The following is a 17,249-nucleotide window of genomic DNA, read 5'->3' as shown; positions in this document are numbered from 1 at the left end:
CACCTTATGGTGACAATAGTATGAGCGAGTGATAGCATCATGACAATCCATGTTTATGACTATGTCTCTGCCATGAGCTATCATTCCGTAATTGATATCTCTAGTCTTGGGGTTTTCTTGACGACCGAAAAATTTGAGTTTTGACGCTCCATGTTCTCGTCTTTCTCCGACACACCTTGATCTCGGGTATTAACAACTTCCTTAGTATGACAAGCTCTATCAGAGTAGCCTTCCTAGGTCATACCAATCTGGAAATTCTTCAAAGCCTTCAAATCCTCCTAGTCTTCAGAGTCTTGATCCGTTGTAGTTTCCATTATTGTAATGCACGGTAAAAATCCTCTTTATTCCAAAGTAGTCTTAGTTGTCCGATATCTTCTACTCCTTGGAGTGGTCTCATCAGTCAGATCTCCATGTGGTCAAAAGGGGAAAAGGGGTATGGTCTCACTAAAAGGGAATATTTGAATAAGCTCAGAAGAGAAGAGAGGTAAAAGATCTTTTTAAAAAGAAAGTTGTAGAGCAAAATCTTTTCCTATGGGCTTATCAATTTCTAGGGTCACGTCCTACAGTCAACATGTGCTCTGATACCATCTTGTAGCGACCCGACCCGAATGGATCGAATCTCTGTGCTTAAGTGTCATCCCTGGATCGGTATGCTGACACACACAGTACTCGAGGATTTATAACAGAGGTAAATCACATGTATAAAGTAACGTAAATACTATTACCTCAATCCAAATAGCGGAAGTAACAAGGTTGTGGATTCCCATCAACACCAACGGCAAAGTTGAGTGTAGAAACCGTAACCTTAACGTAACACTTACCCGTCGTAAGAAATCCTGCAACATGAGACGTTGCAGCCATGTAGGTCAGTACATTGAATGTACTGGTAAATTCACACCATAGAGCAATGATGAATAAAGGCTATCACTACATGCATATTTGGCCGGTGGAGGCTCTATGGTTATAATGTTTTTGCGAAAAGCCAATTTTTCCCTACTTCAAAGGAATAAAATTTTATTTACTATCATGGTGGTTGTTAAACATTGAGAATGGTTGACAGCATTCTCAATCCCAATTTAGTAACATCATCATTAAAAACCCAACAATATTAATTATATTAACATGATGAGATCAACATGATAATCCAAATACTAGATACTCAAAACGTCCATAACCAGGGACACGGCTAATCATGATTAGTTTGTACACTCTGCAGAGGTTTGCGTACTTTTCCCCACAAGACTCGATCGCCTCCGTTGGATTTCTTGCACTAGATGGTGTTTGAGAAACGGATGACCGAGACACAGTCTTTTAGAAGCGCTAGCACCTTACGAAGGATAGACCGGTACACCTACTTTCCCCTACATCTGCTAGTCTACCCTGTAAGAGTTCGCACGACTTAATCAACTATGCCAGAGCCCATAATGGCTTGTGGCTGCACACGGAAGTTTCTAGCATGAATAATCTCATGATCCCTTTGAGCCTGGGTGGCGAACCACAGGATGATCACACGGTATATCCCCGGGATTTCCTAGGACAACACTGGTATATTCCCAGGTGTCCGGGCAAGTCCACTAGTATATCCCCAGGGTGCCCCTACCAATCCACCCAGATGTGTATTAAAGTTGCCACCTTAAGTTGAACCATTAAGTAAACAATCTCACACCTGTCATGGAATACACTCAAACCCAATCCACGTCTACGAGCATAGCATGGCAATATAAGCATAACATAGAAGTAACTCCCAAGGTTTAAATGTAGGACAGTAGGTACTACCTCAACTATTTCCCAACACCCACATGTTATCAAACCTACTCATGCAATGTTTGGGGGTGAAACTAATGCATAAAAACTGGGTATGAAAGGAATATGATCAAAGTATGAACTTACCTGTACTGATGATGAAGATGATTCACACTCAACTCCTGATAGTTATATTCATCTCACTCCGTTCAATCTATCGTAAGCAAGCAATAGTAACCACACATAAGCAATCACTCAGAAGAATCGAAAAGAACGAAGAAAAATGATTCAGAAAACATCAAAACGAAGCAAATAACTCTTGCAACGTAAAACACTTTCTAACAGTACCAAAATTATATGAATTTGGCCTTATCAGAAAGTTTAGGTCAAGAGCTTCGATTTGCAAAAAGAAATCAACTCAAACGGAGTTACGAAACTCAAGTTACAGATGAAGCAAGATTGAATACTAATCTGAACTAAACTCAATTTTTAAATTGTCAAAAGCATGTTTAAGTTGTTTATATGGACATAGGGGATCATAACGAAGAAGTGGGCATTGGTTTCGTTGGATTCCGACTAACGAGTAAAAAGTAGTGAGGGTTTGAAGATTAGGGGCTAATCTGTAAATAAAATCATCACAAATAGGTCCCTGGCCGAAATAAACAGAAATAGAAAAGACTAAATAGTGAACGTTAGCTGCCGAACGCTAACTAATTAAAAACCGTTCACTAAAAAAGATCTAAACGGAAAACATTCATTATCTAACAAAACCTAAAAAAAATATAAAACCGATCTGGAAGAAAAACCGATCTAAACTAGGAAAACCGGGCGGGTTTACGGGTTATACCGGCTCGGCGGTTTAGGCGGAGAAAACCGCCGGCGAAACGGGACGGCGAACGGCGGACAACGGGCGGCTCCGGTGAACTCGGGGACGACGGCTCCGGGCGTCGCGGGAGGCGGCGAAGAGCACGGGGCGGGGCAGCGTGGAGCGGCGGTTGCGGTGGTGGTGGTGGTGGCGGCTCCGGCTGATGCATGCGGCGGCGGCGGCAAGTGAGGCGGCGGCGGTGAGATCCGGTGGCGGTGGCGCGTTGCGAGGAGAGGCGAGGCGAGGAGAGAGAGAGGGGCCCGGGGCCTCGGGATTTATAGGGGAGGGGAGGAGGTGGCGTGGAGGAGGGGGCAAGGTGGCGGGGCGGCGCCGGACTCCGGGAGGAGTCCCGGTCGGGGACGACGGGCGAGGCGGCGCGGTGCTGGGCCTTGGCCTGGCTGGAGCTGGGCCGGCCCAGTTCGGTGGAAGAAAGTTTTTTTTCTTTTTTTCTTTTTTTACAAAGAGACAGACAAAAAAAATAGAAAACCACAAATACTAAAAATGTTATATAGGCATATTATATATCAAAATTTTCAGAAAAAGATTTGCTACAGCATGAACATTTTTCTATAGTCAAATAAAATCCAGACAAATTCAAATAAGTCAAACACTGCTGCTGCTCTAATAAAATCCAACAAAAATCATTTTAAAAAAATACCAAAATGAATTCAAATTTATTTCTCTCCAATTTTCTATTGTAGGGAATCATGTTACCCTATTTTCTGTATATTTTATTTTTGGAGAAAAATAATTTGAATAAAACTCAAATAACTCCAAATTGAAAATAAATTTAAAAGAACTTTGAATTTAATTCTTTGAAACTCCCAACTCATATTTCATATGTTTTGAAGAAGTCATTTTATCTTCGCTCGTGAAAATCATTGAGTTGCATAAAGTTCCTGGGTTGGAAATATTTTCCAAATGAAATTCAATTATTTTCAACACCCCTTGTCATTTAAATAAATGGAAGAAGTCATGTCATCTTCTCTCCAGGGTTTTGTGGTGAAAAGAATTTGAATTCATGAAGATCAAAATTCAAAATGAAAGTTTGGGAAAGTCCTTTTATTCCCTCTCATTTAACTTTCAAAAGTTTCGAATTCACTCACTTTCAGTCAATCAGTCACACAACAATCAAACTAACAATCAAATCTATCTATTTAATATAACATTCCAAAATTTAGAATTTTGGGATGTTACAAGCGACAAGTAGATGAGTCATGCCACCGCGGGCGGTTTTGAATGGCGCTACCATATCTAGCCCCCAAACGGAAAGGGCCAGGCAATGGGGATGGTCTTGAGTGCAGAAGCCGGTAGGTGTGGCTTGGAGCGGAACTTCTGGCACCCTTGACACTTCTGGACCAATTCCTTGGCCTCTTCTAAAGCAGTCGGCCAGAAAAAACCATGGCGGAAAGCCTTGGCAACGAGTGATCTTGAGGCCGCGTGGTGGCCGCATTCACCTTGGTGGATATCCTTGAGGATTGCTTGGCCTTTCTCCGACTCCACGCAGCGCTGGTACACACCCGTGATACTGCGCCGCACCAGCTCTCTGTTGACGATGGTGTATGCTGCTGCTCGTCGTTGCACTTGTCGGGCTGAGATCTCATCAGTCGGCAGTTCTTTGTTCACCAGAAAGTTGAGGATGGATTGAGCCCATGATGGTGCTGCTATCTCGTCGATTGCCAGGACTGCAATTTGTACAAGGGCGGTTGGGCCAGGAGGCGGCGGATTGGGGGCGGGTGCCGCCTGCTGCCTTGAAGAAGTCCCCGGGCTGGCTGCAGCAGTCCCCAGGCCGGGCTCTGAAGTTCCCGTGGCGGGTGCGATGGCTGCAGTCCCCGAGCTGCCTGCCGAAATCCCGGAGCCGGCTTCTGGGGTTCTCATGTCGGATCCGACTACTTCAGGAGGGGCCGGTACAAAGATGGAGTCAGACTCTGGTGATGGCTTGACATACGGCTTGAGTAGGCGCTGCAAGGTGATGCCGGCTGGTATCGCCTGTCGGGTGGAGCCGATCCGTGCCAGGGCATCTGCTTGCTCGTTGTCATTTCTTGGCACGTGAAGGAACTCGCACCCGTAAAAGTATCCGCTGAGTTGCTGTACAAGGAAGCGGTAGCTTGCCATGTTCGCGTCCTTGGCGTCCCAGTCGCCTGACGACTGCTAGACCACAAAGTCGGAGTCACCATAGCACAGGATCTGGCGAATGCCGAGTTCTTTGGCAAGCCGGAGCCCGTGTATGAGTGCCTCGTACACGGCTACGTTGTTGGAGGCGGGAAAATGGACTTGCAACACATATCTGAGCTTGTCGCCTTTGGGAGAGGTGAGGACGACGCCGGCTCGCACACCGGTGCGCATTTTTGAACCATCAAAATGCATCCGCCAATGGGTGGAGTCTGGCGCTGGCGGTAAGTACTGGGTCTCGGCCCAGTCGACGAGGAAGTCGGCCAGCACTTGTGACTTGATGGCGGTGCGGGGCTGGTAGTAGATGGTGTAAGGGGCCAGATCGATAGCCCACTTGGCCACTCGGCCAGAAGCATCTCGGCTTCCAATGATCTCAGCAAGCGGAGCCATGTAGACGACAGTTATTGGGTGCTCTTGAAAGTAAGGCTTCAGCTTCTTGGCGGCAAAGTGCACACCATAGAACATCTTCTGATAGTGTGGGTAGTTTTTCTTGGAGGCGGACAATACTTCACTTAAGTAATATACCGGCAATGCTCTGCCCTCCTCCTTGCGCTCTACCACCATGACTGTGCTGACAACCCTTCTGGTGGCAGCGATGTAGAGGAGCATGGGATCCTTCTCAGTCGGAGCCGCCAAGATAGGAGGGGTTGTCAACATCTTATTGAGTTGGAGAAAAGCTTCGTCCGCCTTGTCGTTCCACTCGAAAAAAGTGGTCTTCTTCATGAGCTGGTACAGGGGAAGGGCCTTCTCGCCCAGCCGACTGATGAAACGGCTAATTGATGCCAGGCAACCGGTGAATTTCTTCACGTCCAGCAGTCGGGTGGGAACCTCCATTTTCTCAATGGCCTTAATCTTCACAGGGTTGCACTCTATGCCGTGCTCTGAGACCAAGAAGCCAAAAAGCTGGCCGGTTGGTACTCCAAAGACGCATTTCTCCGGGTTGAGCTTGATCTGGAATCGGCGCAGGTTCTCAAAGGTTTCCTTGAGGTCTTCTAGCAGCGTGCCACACTTCTCCATCTTCACCACCACATCATCCACATAGACATGGGCATTTCTGCCGAGTTGCTTGAGGAGACACTTCTGCATGCAATGCTGAAACGTGGCACCGGCGTTTCGCAAGCCGAATGTCATGGTCAGGTAGTTGAAGGCTCCAAATGGTGTGATGAAGGCGGTCTTCAGCCTATCGGCCGGGTTCAGCTTTATTTGATGGTACCCTGAGTATGCATCCAAGAAATTCAACAGCTCGCATCCGGCTGTGGAGTCTATCACTTGGTCAATCCTTGATAGGGCAAATGGATATTTGGGGCAAGCTTTTTGAGGCTGGTATAATCAATACACATGCACCACTGCTTGTTTTTCTTCAACACGAGAACTGGGTTGGCCAGCCACTCTGGAAAGAACACTTCCATGATGAATTCGGCTGCCAGAAGGCGGGCTATCTCTTCTTCGACAACTCTTCTCTTCTCTTCTGACAGACGGTGCAAGGGGTGCCGGACCGGCTTGGCGTCAGGTCGGACATGTAATTTGTGGTCGGCGAAATCCGTCGGAACACCTGGCATGTCTTTGGGAGACCATGCGAAGATGTCCCGATTCTCACAGAGGAAATCGACGAGCTCGCTTTCCTATTTGCTGTGAAGGTTCACACCTATGACAATGTGCCTCTCCGGGTGCTCCAGGTCCAAGGGTATCTTCTTTGTTTCCTTTGCCGGCTTGAACAAGCCCTCAACATCCGACTCCTTGGGGATGGGTGACATTTCCGGCTTCTTCCCTGCCATCGCCACCACCCGGTCAAGGAGCCGATTCTCAGCTGCAATCACGAGGGACTCGGCCAGCCGACTGCTATCCACGGTGCAGGCGGTCGACTTCTTGTAGTCTTCGACTACAGTCAGGATCCCCTTGGTACTCGGCATGTTCATCTTGAGGTAAGCATAGTGGGGGACTGCCATGAACTTGGCCAGAGCAGGTCGGCCAAGCAGTGCATGGTAGGGGCTCTCAAGGTCCACCACTTCAAACCAAACTGGCTCACGGCAGAAATGATTCTTGTCTCCGAAGAGAACATCAATTTGGGTCTTGTCGATTGGTGAGCAGGAAAGGCCAGGGACTATGCCATGGAATATAGTCCGACTGGGGAGGAGTTGCTTCTACTTGATTCCCAACTTCTCTATTGTGTCACGGTACAGGATATTGATGTTGCTGCTGCCATCTATCAGGACTCTGGAGAAACGAGTTGCCCGCCTCTCTGTTGCAAAGGTAGCATCCAGGACCAGGGCATAGGAACCGGGGGAAGGCATCACCTTCGGGTGGTCAGCCCTGCTCCAACTGATGGGCCTCTCGGACCAGTGCATGAACTCTGGAGCATTTGAGGCCACTGCCTGCACCTCTTGCTGTTGCTGCCGTCTGCTGCGTCTGTCCTCGGCCATGCTAGTGAACACAACATAGGCTCTGTGCTACACAGGATACTCGTGTTGTATGGCGCCGACTGGCTGGGCCGCTGGCTGCTGGGGCGGAGGAGGTGGCGGGCCGGCAGGCGGAGGAGGCAGGAGGCCATCTCCCTTGGCGATCCTGGTGAGCCAATGACACTTCCGAGTGGTGTGGTTGGACGGCTTCGCGCCACTATGGAACTTGCAGGGTGCATCAAGGGTCTGCTCGTAAGAGAAGCCGGGCAACCAATTGGGCCTGCCGCCCTTCTGACACTTGGGCGCTGGCTGCCCTTCGGGCTGCTGGTCCTCGACTGTCGCCACCTGCCGGCTGGTGGAAGCCGGCTGGGTAGCCTTCCGCTTGTTGTCGCTTGGGTGCTGCCGCCGACTGGTGTCACCAGCCGGAGTTCGAGGAGCCTGAGGTGCCACCTTGCCATTGAGAGTCCTTATATTGCCAACTATCTAAAGATAAGAAAACAAATAGAACATTAAGAGAGTACTAATGAAAGGGAAAATATTTCCCAATACCCTCCTAGTGTTTCTTATGAGGAATCAGGTAACAAGGATGAGCTTCTTATGCAATCAATCTCTTCAGCAAGAAGCTCGAAAAAATTAATTAAACCCACACATGATGTGGTGAAGAAGAAGAAAAGAAGAAATAATAGAGGTAAAAAAGTATCTGTCCCAAATAATGTTGCTCCTATTATTGTTGTGCCTCAAGAAAATGAATCAAAAATAATTTTGGAAGATGATGCACTTGATGAAGATATTGCTTCTTTGTCTTATGGCACAATGTCTGAGAGCACTATTGATGATGATTTTGTTATGCCTATTGCTTGTTGTGATGATTATGATTGGGAAGATAATGATACTTCTTATAATCTTGGAAATCTTTTTAGCACCAACTTGGGAAATTATGATGGTAGCAATTGTTATACCGTTGGTGCCATTCATACTATTAATGATGAGAGTGATTATGCTTATGGTATGCCAAGCCACAAGCTTGGGGATGCTATGTTTGATGAGAATGGGATGTTTGAGAATTTATTTGCTGTAATTAATGTTTTTCCCAAGCTTGGCGGTGATATTCTTAATGAAGATGATCTTTTTAGTCCCCCTACTTTGAGTGATCAAATTTGCTATGATGATTGCATGCCTCTTATCTATGATGAGAACAAAGTTGCTACTTATGATGATTATTGTGATGATACTTATGTTATAATAAGTAGTGATAATTACTGTTTATAATTTTCAATATCCTTTTACTGAACATTACTCTTTTAATGTGGAAACAATTTTTAGTATTCGAGTTTTGTATGATACTCCCACTATTTTGAATGAGAATAAAATTGCTTATATGGAGAGCAATAAATTTTCTATGCTTTCGGATCATGAGAAGAATGCTTTATGTGATGGTTATATGGATGAATCTATTCATGATGCTACTGAAAATTATTATGAGAGAGGAACTTATGATTCATGATGCTCTTGTTATGTTTCAGTCCTTATTTTTAATGTGAGCATCATTGAAATCATCATGCCTAGCTAAAAAGGCATTAAAGAAAAGTGCTTGTTGGGAGTCAACCAAACATTTACCCCTACTATTTTTGTGTGTTCACATGATTAGGCTACTGTAATAATCATGTTTTATAGCTTTTGCTGCAATAAAGTGTCAAGTATAGCCTTTGCCATGCTTATTTTGCGAGTCTACTTGTGCCTGTTTCAAAACAGAAAGTATGTTGCCGTTGTAGAAATTCTATAGAAAAGTCAGAATGTGATAAAATGTTGAACTTTTGCATAGTAAGCTATAATAAATTTTCTATAGTGTGGTAATTTTTCATAATATTTGGAGCTATGGAAGTATGATGAATATTGCACTCTTTACATACTATTCTGTTTAGACAGATTGTTGTTATGTTTGCATGGTTTGCATATGTTTGCTTATTTAATGATTCTATTTGAGGATAGGAGTATTAAATATGCAGAGGCATTTAGTATGCAATTTTAAATAATAATTTAGTAATTTGCTACAATAGAGAATGATAAGGTTTTGCATTGACTTATACTTACTTATCTCACGAGTTCTTATTGAGTTTTGTGTGGATGAATTTTTTGAGATTTAGGGAAACCATGATATGAGAGGAATTAAGGAGACACAAGAGCTCAAGCTTGGGGATGCCCAAGGCATTCCAAGATAATATTCCAAGAAGTGTCAAGCATCTAAGCTTGGGGATGCTCCGGTAGGCATCCCACCTTTCTTTTTCAACAATTATAGGTTAGTATCGGTTGAGCCTAAGTTTTTGCTTCTTCACATGAGTTGAGCAATTCTTGGAATGCCATTTTATTTTGTTTTGCTTGCAGTTTTAATAAAATACTTAGATCTGAAAGTTTTTAAATAAGAGAGAGTCCACAACTAGCTACCTATTTACTTAAGTTCTCGCTTGATCTTCACTTATATCTTTTTGGAGTAGCTTGTCATTTACTCTTGTGCTTCACTTATATCCTATGAGTAAATTGTTGAATGAATTGAATGTTATGAAGTTGAAATTATATGTTCATATCATGCCTAGTAGGAGCTTCACATTGGGTTTAGAAAGAGAAATCTTTTGAAGCTTGATAATCACAATATTGGTCATACAAGCAATTCATGAATGATTAGTATAAGGAAGAGAACTTTCACATGAAAATATATTATCTTGGAAATCTTCTATGATTGTGAATACCCGTTAATTATTTTCAAATTTGAGCAAATTAGTTGAAGTTGGACAAGGACGACAACATAGTGAGTTATGGTCGTGTATATTTGCATAGAAGTTATGTTGTCATAGATCCTCCAACATGTGGTGTTTGCCTAGGATCTTTTGCTAGCCAAAAAATTGTACTAAGTAGAGATACTACTTGTGCATCCAAAAACCCTTAAACCCAGTTTCTTGCCATGAGTGTCCACCATACCTACCTATGGATTGAATAATATCCTTCAAGTAAGTTTTTACCAGTGCATAAAGCAAAAAAATTGCTCCTAAATATGTTCGATCTTTTATTGTAAGGGAAAATTGAGCGTTGTACGAACTTGTGATGGCAAAGTAATAAAAGAGAAGAACTGCATAATAAAGGTTGCTATCATAAGGGGCAATATAACATGACGTTCCTTAGCATTAAGAGCTTGGGCATCCAAATAAAAAGCGCATGCCAACCTCTGCTTCCCTCTGCGAAGGGCCTATCTTTTACTTTTCAATATTTACTTTTATGCAAAGAGTAAATAGTATAAATTCTCATTTCAACCTCGATTATTCTCTAGTTGGAAAGCATCATGTGGTGGGGAAAGATCTAGGCACATATTTCCAGTCAAATATATTTGACCATGATTTATTATTGTTGACAATTATCTCTATGATAAATAAGTTGGGAGGCGAAATATTAAGCCCCTATCTTTCTCTGTATTCTATGGATGCCATTTGTTCTAAGAATATGCTTTGAGTAGTAGCAATAATGGAAGACTATATGATGATTGACTATGTGGAGCTCTTACTTAGAGTTTGTTGAATAAGCTGAATTGCAATTGCTTGGTGACTGAGAACATAGGTTGTTGAGTTTCAAGAGAATTCATTGTTTGAACCTTAACATGTGAATTGGTTGCTACTTTGTCATGATGAGTTTTATGAGAAAGAGTTGTTGTTATGATGCTAGGAAAAGTGATTGAAATTATCATTGATCAAACTTATGCACTATGCTAGCATTCACACTTCATAAATTATTTCTTTTATCATTTACCTACTCGAGGACGAGTAGGAATTAAGCTTGGGGATGCTGATACGTCTCTGATAACCCACAAGTGTAGGGGATAATTGTATTCTCTTTCGATAAGTAAGAGTGTCGAACCCAACGAGGAGCTAAAGGTAGAAGAAATACTCTCTCAAGCCCTATCTGTCACTGATACGACTCTACGCATGCTCAGTGTTTGCTTTACCTAGAACAAGTATGAAACTAGAAGGACTTTGTAGGTGTTGTTGGATAGGTTTGCAAGATAATAAAGAGCAAGATAATAAAGAGCACATAAATATAAAATAGGGGCTGTTTAGATAAAGAAGCAATAAAGTAAATATAGTGAGTGAGGAAAATTGGTGGTAGGAGTTGTGAAATTGACTACGTTACTAGACCGGTAATCACTATTGCAATCCTATTTTAGGGAGAGGCATAAGCTAACATACTTTCTCTTCTTGCATCATATGCACTTATGATTGGAACTCTTGCAAGCATCCGCAACTACTAAAGATCATTAAGGTAAAACCTAGCATTAAAGTATCAAGTCCCCTTTATCCCATACGCAAACAACCTACTTACTTGGGTCTGTGCTTCTGTCACTCACGCCACCCACCATAAGCAAATCATGAACATATTGCAAACCCTAAAACGAGGATCCCTCACGCTTGCGCAACATGGAGAGCACCATAGGACAGCACCAATAATAAAACATGCAACTCAAACGAATCATAGCAATTCATCAATCACCGATAGGACAAAGAAAATCTACTCAGACATCATAGGATGGCAACACATCATTGGATAATAATATGAAGCATAAAGCACCATGTTTAAGTAGAGGGTACAGCGGGTTGTGGGAGAGTGGACTGCTGTAGATAGAAGGGGGAAGGTGATGGAGATGTTGGTGAAGATGATGGAGGTGTTGGTGAAGATCGCGGTGATGATGATGGCCCCCGGCGGCGTTCCAGCGCCACCGGAAGCAAGGGGGAGAGAGCCCCACTTCTTCTTCTTCTTCTTCCTTGACCTCCTCCCTAGATGGGAGAAGGGTTTCCCCTCTGGTCCTTGGATCCCATGGCGTGGGAGGGGCGAGAGCCCCTCCGAAATTGGATCTATCTCTCTGTCTCTCTCTGTTTCTGCGTTCCCAGATTCTTCCCTTCCACCGTTTCTTTTATAAACGGAGATCTGTAACTTCGATTGGGGTGAATCTTTCGCCTAGATTTTTCTCATAAAATTAGCTTTCTTGCGGCAAAAGAAGAGCGTCAACCACCTTATGGGGTGCCCACAAGGGTCCAGGGTGCACCTGCCCCGTGCCCCCCTCGGACACCGTCTCGCGTTGATTTTACTTCCACAAAATCACAAATATTCCAAAATAATTCTACGTCCGTTTTTATCCTGTTTGGACTCCGTTTGATATTGGGTTTCTGTGAAACATAAAACATGCAACAAATATTATCTGGCACTGGGTACTGGATCAATATGTTAGTCCCAAAAATAGTATAAAAAGTTGCCAAAAGTATATGAAAGTTGAATAATATTGGCATGGAACAATCAAAAATTATAGATACGACGGAGACTTATCAGTCTCCAACGTATCTATAATTTATGAAGTATTCATGCCATGTTTACAACAATTTTATATGGTTTTCGTATGATTTGCAAGGAACTAACCCGGACTGACATTGTTTTCAGCAAAACTACCGTGGTGTTGTTTTTTGTGCATAAATGAAAGTTCTCCAAATGAGTTGAAACTTTTTGACGATTTTTTTGGAACAAAAGAGATCCCCGAAGCTTCGTGGAAGGACCAGAAGGTGAAGGAGTAGGGCACAAGACACCGGGGCGCGCCTGGGGGCCCAGGTGCGTCCCGGTGGGTTGTGCTCACCTCGTGGCCCATCTTCACGTCATTCCAACTCTGAAAAATCCTATTAATACCAAAACCCCCAAAAATAACCCTAGATCAGAAGTTCCACCACCGCAAACATCTATAGCCACTAAAAACCAATCTAGACCCCTTCTGACACTCTACCAGAGCGGAAGATCATCACCGGTGGCCATCTTCATCATCCCGGCGGCCACTATGATGAGGAGGGAGTAGTACACCCTCGGGGCTGAGGGTTTGTACCAGTAGCTATGTGTTTAATCTCTCTCACGCGCGTTCTTGAGATCTCGCGATCTTGATGTATCGTGGGCTTTGTTAATATAGTCGGATCATATGGTGTTTTCCCCTCTATATCTTGTTGTGAATTGAGCTTTCCCTTTGAGATTTTGTTTTATCAGATTGAATATGGATTTGAGAACACTTGATGTATGTCTAGCTATGAATACCTGTGGTGACATTAGGGTATCATATTGATTCACTTCATATGTGTTTTGGCACTCAACTCGTGGATTCCCGAGGTGACATTGGTGTAATCTATGCATAGGGGTTGATGCACGTTCTTATCTTTGTTTCTTCGGTAGAAATTTTGGGGCACTCTTTGAGGTTGTTTGTGTTGGATGGAGTATTATGAATCTGAAATTGTTTGATGCATATCGTATTATCAACTCACGGATACTCACGGTGACATTGGAGTATCTAGGTGACATTAGAGTTGGTTGATGTGTATCATATGGTGTTATTTTAGTACGAACTCTTGGATAGATCGAACGGAAAGAATAGCTTTCTGTTATTTTAGTACAAACTCTTGAATAGATTGAACAGAAAGAATAGCTTTGAGGTGGTTTCATACCCTACAGATAATTTCTTCTTATGTTCTCCGCTAGATAAGAACTTTGGAGTGATTCTTCATCGCACGTTGAGGGATGGCTATATGATAAAATTATATTAGCATTGTTGAGAGATTGCACTAGCGAAAGTACGAACCCTAGGCCTCATTTTGAAGCATTGCAATACCGTTTGTGCTCCGTTTATCAATTGCTACCTTGCTGTTTTTTATTGTTCATACTATAAAAACCATTATCTACTATCCATATTACATGTGTATCACCATCTCTTCGCCGAACTAGTGCATCTATACAAATTACCATTGTATTTGGTGTGTTGGGGACACAAGCAACTTTTATTATTTGGTTGCAGGGTTGTTTGAGAGAGACCATCTGCATCCTACACCTCCCACAGATTGATAAACCTTAGGTCATCCACTTGAGGGAAAATTGCTACTGTCCTACAAAACTCTGCGCTTGGAGGCCCAACACGTGTCTACAAGAATAAAGTTGCGTAGTAGACATCACTAGTTACTAGCCCCCGCAATCAGGCTCCTATGGCTAAGTGAAAGCACTAAAACCGCATAGTCTGATTGCCTTATTTACCTTACACAATATCACCTTCGTGCACCGAGACATTAGCTAAGGGTCATAGTGTAGAGGTTGAAATACCCCTTATAGCATCTACATGGGGGCTGATGTCGATGACTGGTAACTTTCAGATTAAAACGGCCGCACAAGAGTCAAAATAAATAAAAGCAAACAAAGTATGATAAACCATACAGAGCAGCCGCATTACGAAACAAAAGGTTCAAACGTCATCGAACACACGATAGTGCGCTCACTCAAGAATTACATCTTTTGAACATTGGACCTCTATTTCCCGAGCACCATCCATCATGGTGGGGAAATACTGCCTAGGGCACCTGTGCTCCTTTCTAGAGGGCGGGGGTCCGGTGGCCATCTCAACCGGCTTGATCTTGGGCTAGTGTACCATGGTCCTCGCAAAAGCCATCCGAGCTCACTCGATGCAAACAGAATGCTTCACATCATCAATCTAGGATGCAGCATCGCTCAGCTTCTGCACCAGGCCAAAATAGCTGCTCGGTATCAGCTCCGCAAGCCACAACCAGACACAAAGATCCTTCATGGATGGCTCCGCCATCCGGTGCAACTCCATCAGCTGCTTCATTTGATTACTCAGGAGGGGAGGTTGCTCGGGCGCTTGAAAATGCACCCAGAACAGCCTATGCTCAGCATCTCCCTCTAGAGACGCAAAGTGCTTGGCCGCACCCACCACACTCCTCAAAAGATCCGCAAATGCGCCCGAGGAACACCACACTCGTGTGAGCAAAGTGAACCTGTGACCGCCAAAGACACTCTACAGTAAGTACGCCTTACCATTTGTATTTTCCTTCACATGGTGGAGCTCCTCTCAAGCACCTCACATTTTCGTCCTCGCCTCCTGGATCTCGTGCTTTATCTTTGACAGCTCGGTAGCCTGACCCTCTTTTTTTGCTCAAGGTCCTCAAATTTAGTGATGACATCCTTTAGCTCCTGCTGCACTTTGGCCACTCTGGCCGTGTGCTTATCGCTGAGTGTCTTCATCGTTGATAGCTTGGTGGCCGCTCGCTCGGCCACCGCCTTCTGTTCAGCAGCCTCCCGCCTGGCCTTCTTTAGTTCGGCCTTAAGGTTCTCGACCTCCATGGCGACAACTACAGTCATAATCAAGCAATTCTTTCTTAGGATAACCCGAAATCCCCTGCCTAATAAGGAAATCCTAACTACTAAGTCTATACTGGACTAACCATGCGCTTCATCGAACTGCTTGTTGACAAGGTTGAGCTCCTCATCGCACCTCCTGAGCTTTCGACTCATTTCGGCCAGCTCCGCGGCATTGGTAGCTGCCGCCAAAGACGAGGCCTACAAAACATTTTATATCATTTAGACTCCCGATTCAATGATTTCCCATCCTCCGCCAGGTTTATCCAATCCTGATGGAGCCTCGGGGGCTATGTTTCAACTTTGACTATCACAGGCATTCTCCGATTATTCGATCCCCATTTGAGTTTTCTTAAACTCGCCCAGGGCTCATGGGCTGCTATATGTATAAGGATTGCATAACCTTGCTTAGAAAATTCACTTTATGGAAAGAATATTACATGGCTTATTACCTCGAAGCCCATGAGGAGGCCGCCACAAGCTTCTTTCAGTCTATTGTTAACGGGCCGAATAGTCTGTAAAACCACGCCCATCAGGGCATAGTGTTCTGTGGCAAAGGAGGACCTATTTAAAGCCTCCTCCATCACATTCGGCCACCCAACCACGACCCGTTCTTCGATGGTTGGTGCTGGTGGCGGGGCCCTAGCTCCCCCTTCAGTGGAGGGCGGAATTGACGACTCTGGGGGTCTCGGGGGCTCGGGAACCGTCTTTGGGGAGGGCTCGGATTGACCAAGCTCCTCCTCTTTGTTCACCACTAGGGATCCCCCTCCTGGTCTTCGGGGACCGAGGTGTTAACCTCGGCCATGACATCATCACCCCCACCTACTGTGTTATGGCCGGGAGGGGTCTTCCGGGATAACAACTCCTCGGTCTCCTCGATGACCAGTGGAAGCATGGAGCATGACGCGGTCCCACTCTCCGCTAGCTCGGCGGGCAGGGAGTTCCCCTCCGAGACCTGCTAAGCTCGGCGGTGGGCTACAATATGAAGTACATGTATATGATTAGTAATAAACTAATGATGCAAACACCCCGGGAGTCTTCATATTTGTACCTTTTGGGCAGGGGGCTTCACCCTGGTGTTCCTCTGACGAACCTCTTTGGACGTTGTGGACTCCTCGCCCGGGTCCGAGCTGTCGTCGGGCAAGACCGACTTGGCCATGCGATGCTTCTTTGGGGCATGAGGAGGTTGTTCCTCCTCGGTGTTGTCCGACGCCGCCCTGTTCCTTTTTCGGGAGGAGTTGCTCTCCTCCCCGTTCTCTTCCTACTCCCCCTCGTGAGCGGAGGGGGCTTGAGTATCCCCGGACTTAGTGTTAGGATGCACTCTTGGGTGGAGGCCTTCTCTGGACTCCCTCATCTTGATCTTCTTCCTCTCTTTCTTCTCCAGCGCCTTGTACGACGCCGGTTAGCATTTCCTCCAGATGGGCCGACCTGGGGCCTTCGGGCAGCAGGACTGGACTGTCGATCCGCGCGGCTTTCTCAAGAGCCTTGCAAATGTGGGGGAGAAAGAGTCATATCCCTTGTTCAAAGGCAAACACTAGAACATAAAAGAATAAAGCTTCATTACCTCCCTAGGAGGGTGCGCGCGTCGAGGCCAATGTCTTCCTCCTTGTCCAGCCACTCCCTCTGGGGCTTGAATAACACCTTCCACAACTTGTCGTGGGTGGTGCCATAGAAACGGAGCATGATGGCTGGGTCCTCGGGCTTGTAGGACCACATTGGGGCGGCCCGTTGTTGAGAGGGCATGAGGCGGCGACAGAGCATCACCTGAACCACAATTGTTAGCTTGGCGCCCACCTTTATCATACTGGAGATGTGCTTCTACAGCAACTCCACCTCCGTGGGTAACCCCCAGTTGGTCCACGAGGTTA

This window comes from Triticum aestivum, chromosome 1B (assembly GCF_018294505.1).
Source record: "Triticum aestivum cultivar Chinese Spring chromosome 1B, IWGSC CS RefSeq v2.1, whole genome shotgun sequence".
Classification (NCBI taxonomy): domain Eukaryota; kingdom Viridiplantae; phylum Streptophyta; class Magnoliopsida; order Poales; family Poaceae; genus Triticum; species Triticum aestivum.
Note: the sequence above shows the minus strand (reverse complement) of the source record.